Source organism: Babylonia areolata, chromosome 27 (genome assembly GCF_041734735.1).
Source record: "Babylonia areolata isolate BAREFJ2019XMU chromosome 27, ASM4173473v1, whole genome shotgun sequence".
Lineage (NCBI taxonomy): Eukaryota > Metazoa > Mollusca > Gastropoda > Neogastropoda > Buccinidae > Babylonia > Babylonia areolata.
The window spans coordinates 456381-461886 of NC_134902.1; positions in this window are offsets into that span (position 1 = coordinate 456381).

The window sequence follows — 5506 nt, forward strand, 5'->3', positions numbered from 1 at the left end:
TAGCAATAGCAATAACAACAACAGGAACAACAGCAACAACAAAACCAACAACAACAGCAACGACAACAACAACAGTAACAGGAACAACAGCAACAGCAGCAACAGTAACAATAACAACAACAAGAACAAAAACAGCAACAGCAACTACAACAACACCAACAACAGGAACAGCATCAACAACAACAACAAGAGCAATAACAACACCAGCAACAAGAACAACAACAGCAACAGCAACGACAACCATAACGACAACAACAACAAGAAAAATAGCAACAACATGAACACCAACAAAAACACCAAAAATAGAAACAACAACAATAGCAACAACAACAATAGCAACAACAACAATAGCAACAAAAGCAGCAACAACTACAACAAAAACAGAGACAATAACAACAGCAACAACAGCAGCAGAAGCAGCAGCAATAACAACAACAGCAATAAAAACAAGAACAACTACAACAACAAGAACAACAGTAACAACAACAGCAACAACAACAACAACAACAAGAACAACAACAACAACAGGAGTATCATCAGTAACAACAACATAAAAAACAACAGCAATAACAACAACAACAACAACAGCAGCAGCAACAGCAAAAATAGCAACAATAACAACACCAACAACAACAGGAACGTGAACAACAAATTAACAGCAACAGCAGGAACAACACTAGCAACAAAATTATCAACAACTACAACAACAGGAATAGTAAAAGCAGCAACTAGAACAGCAACAGTAATAACAAAAACATCAACAGCAAAAATAACAACAACAGCTACAGAAACAACATCAACAGCAACAACAACAGCAATAACAACAACAACAACAGGAACAACAGCAGCGACAACAACAACAACAGGAACAACAGCAACAACAATAACAGCAACAGCAATAACAGCAGCAGCAATAACAACAACAGCATAAAAACCAACAGCAACAACAACAACAGCAATAGCAACAACAGCAAAAATAGCAACAATAACATCAACAGCAACAACAACAAGAACAGCAACACCAGCAACAATAAAACAACAGCAACTTCAACAAGAACAACAGGAACAGTAAGAACATCAACACAGTAATTACAACAAAAACAACAACAGCAATAAGAACAACAACAAACGACCACCACAGCAATAGCAAAGACAACAACAACAACAGCAACAACAAAAACAACAGCACCAACAACAACAGCAATACGAACAGCACCAACAAGAACACCAGCAACAAAAACAACAACGACTACAACAACAACAACAACAACAGGAATAATAACAACACCAACAATAACAGCAAAAGTAATAACAACGAAAACAATAACAACATCAATAAAAAGAACAGCAACAGCAGCAGCAGCAACAACAGCAGGAGCAAAAACAACTCCAACTACAAGAACAGCAACAACAGGAACAGTAATAACAACAGCAACAGCTACAATAAGAGCAACAGCTACAACATACAATACCCCCACTTACAATAGTAACAGCAACAACAACGACAACAGCAACGACAACAAGAACAACAACAAGAAGAACAAGATCGACAGCAGCAGCGACAACAACAACACCAGCAACAACAACAGCAATAACAACAGTAACAACAACAACAGCAACATCAGGGACAAAAACAACCAGAACTACAACTGCAACAACAAGAGTAACAGTAAGAACAACAACAACGGCATGAATAACAGCAACAGTAATAACAAAAACAACAACAGCAACAACAACAACCGCAACAACAACAACATCAATAACAGCAGCAACAACAACAAAAACGGTTAAAACAACAACAACAATGACAACAGCAACAGCAACGACAACAACAACAACAGCAGCAGCGATAACAACAGCAACAAAATCAAGAACAACAGCAACAACAGCAACAAGAACAGCAGCAGCAACAACAGCAACAACGGCAACAACAACAATATCAACAACAAGAACAGCAACAGCAACGACAACAACAACAACAGCAACAAGAAAAAGAGCAACCGCCACAACAACAACAGCAATATCAACAGCAACAACATCAGCAACAACACCTGCAGCAGCAACAACAACAGGAACAACACCAACAACAAAATAGCAACAACGACAACAGCAAAATCAACAGCGACAACAACAACAATAAAACAAATAGGAACAACTGGAACAAGAACAACAACAACACCACTAACAAAACCAACAACAGAAACAAGAACTACAGCAACAGCAGCAACAACAACAACAGCAATAACAACAGTAACAACAATACCAACAACAACAGCAACAACAAAACCAACGACAATAGTATGAACAACAACAACATCAACAACAACAACAACAGCACCAACAACAGCACCAACAAAAGCAACAATAGCAACAACAGCAGCAACAACAGCAACAGCTACAACAACAATAAAACCAACGACATCAGCAAGAACAACAACAATAGCAACAACAAAATCAGCAGCAGCAACAACAACAATGACAACAACAACAGCAATAACAACAGCATCAATAACAACAAGAACAGCAGCAACACCAACAACAACAGCAACAACAAAAAAGAACAACAACAGCAATAACAACAACAGCAACAACAAAAAAGAACAACAACAGCAACAACAACAGGGACAACATCAACAACAGCAATAACAACAGCCACAATAAAAATAGAAACAATAACAACAACAGGAACATCAACCGCAACAACAACAGCAATAACAACATCATCAACAACAACAATAGCAACAATAGTAAGAGGTAAACTAAAAGAATCTTGGTAAACGTCGACTTTCATGGGATAAAAGAGGCGACCTATCGAGTCACAGGCTCTTCTTCAGGCAAATGAAATGAGTGAGTGACAGAAAGATACAGACAGAGAGCGAGAGAGTAAAGTTCAGGAAAGGAAAGTGATGAGAAGTCACAGGAAAGGACACAAAAAGCAAAGAAGGGTGAGTAGAACTGTGTGTGTGTGAAGGAAAGAAAGGACTCTGAAAGGGAAGGGGGAGGGGGGAAAAGGTGGGCAGAGAGTGAGGGAAGGGGGTGTACTTTTTGGCACAAAGGGTGCAAGTGAGGACATACACCAGGTGCTCTGACTGACAGTTGAAGTGCGCACTGACTGTGAATTCCCAGTGGGACCGGTGAGTGTGGTGGAAGTACCCACGAAGGGGCAGGTTTTGCACCCCTTCCAGCCACAAGGACTGGTACCAGGAGGGAGAGGGGGCCCATGAAACTTGACAAGAAGCTTACAACAAAGTCAGGTGCGCTATTTTTTTTTTTATATTCGGCAATACACGAAACTGTCAGCCAATAGACATGTATACAGATAGTTTTTCCAGTCATTTCCTGCTTGCAGACGAAAAAATAAAACTCACGACAACGAAAACCATAAAAAAAAAATTATATATTGCATCAACATGCAGTAAGTTTGAAAGTGCTGCATACAGAATACAGGATGACATAAACAGCAAAGACTGCAGACGTTTGAGGAAGAAAACGTGGGCACGGATGCCGTGAACACTGTTGACTGATGGGCAAACCTGGTCAGCTGTCAAGTTCAACTTTCGACATCAATGATGAGTTGTGTTTACAACATGTGTTAAATTTCAAAATAGACTAATTAACGTGTGCTTGTTTCACAACAGCAGTGGTGGTAATATAAGAGCTTCTCGTAGTGATTTCAATGAAACATAGTATGGAGTACGGATTAAAATGTCTCGGAAACATCAAACAAAATCATTATGACTCAGATCAGTGAATTGGAATAAACGAACTTGATGAAACTGAAAGCTGAACAGAAGATCGTTTCAGAAACAACCATGAATCTTTGACAGAAATAAGATGCTTTGTAATGGGATCAGTGGGAGGAGGGGCAGTTTGATTATATAAAAAGGTAATCCTTCTCCATGTGAAAAAAACAAACAAACAGACAGACAAACAAACAAACAAACAAACAAAAAACCCAGCCACCATCACCTTGCAGTTGCACACTGATACTCTCACAGGTGATCTACAGGAACTAAGTGTTGAACTTGCTGGAAAAAAAAGTTTACAAACTCGTCCAGCTCAAAACAAAAGTGACTTAAGAAATGAAACAGAACAGAACACAGTTTCTGTATAAAATTTTGTGTTTAATAATACTTCTTTTTTTTTTTTTTTTTTTTTTTGCTGTTGACTATCCAAAATATTATATAACTTTTCAGTTTAAGATGCATTGCTCATTATGACTGATTTATCAATACCATTGGTATGTCTATACATTTTTTAATAGCTGGTTATGCTTCAAAACTATGGTTGGATAAGTTGTTTCCCCATTCCTCGTAACTGAGATTTTACAGATTTTGACTTGATTCTGTGTCACTGTCATGACACGAAACTGGTTGTCATAATGTGCTTATTGTAAAGGTCAGATTTCCTGTATGGTGTGGCTGTGTTACTGTATTAATTTGAACTTGATATTTGGAGAAAGGCTCGTGATGCATTTGTCTTTAGGCGCTGAGATGATTATGTGTTCACGAGTTGTTGTGTTGTGAACTGGTCACAGGAGTGACCTGGGAAAAAATAGACATTGTGGTCTGAGAGTCATAGAACAGACAGTTACCATTCTGAGAGAGAATGTGAGACGTAGCCTTGTTGAACTGTGGAGGTTCAGGGAAGCTGATTTTGAAGTACTGGTGAGTCAGTAATTTCGAGTTTGGTAATGAGAAAAAATCGGTGGCATCGTTCAATCTAAATTTTGTACGATAATTGCGACGCAAGTCATGTGAGTACTATTTTTACTAGTTGTTCGATTTAACTACAGTTAGGTTCTGTGGATGTTTCAGGATCCTCAGCGCGTGGCCTGTTTTCGGACGAAGGTGTTTGGCTGAAAAATCGCCCACCGACAGATGTGTGGGGAGCACCAACTGACAACACAGTCGTGAAAACTTTATAACAACGCTGGGCACGACTCACGCATACTTGCATGGTAGTGCCATTTATAGTTAAACACGCGACGCGCGCATTTGCATGCCGAGCTTTGTTTCGTAACAAAAACTGGCCGTCAATGGTCTGAGGGAAAAACACCATGGAATTCCACATACCAGTCATCCGTCTATTTTTAGACCAGTTTATGCTGACCTAGTTAGCATTATCCAACACGCATGGAATTCCACATACCAATAATCCGTCTATTTTTAGAACAGTTTATGCTGACCTAGTCAGCAACATACCAATCATCCGTCTATTTTTAGACCAGTTTATGCTGACCTAGTCATGACATACCAATCATCCGTCTATTTTTAGACCAGTTTATGCTGACCTAGCCAGCGTTATCCATCACGTATGGAATTCCACACACCAATCATCCGTCTATTTTTAGACCAGTTTATGCTGACCTAGTTAGCGTTATCCAACACGCATGGAATTCCACATGCCAATCATCCGTCTATTTTTAGACCAGTTTATGCTGACCTAGTTAGCGTTATCCAACACGCATGGAATTCCACATACCAATCATCCGTCTATTTTTAGA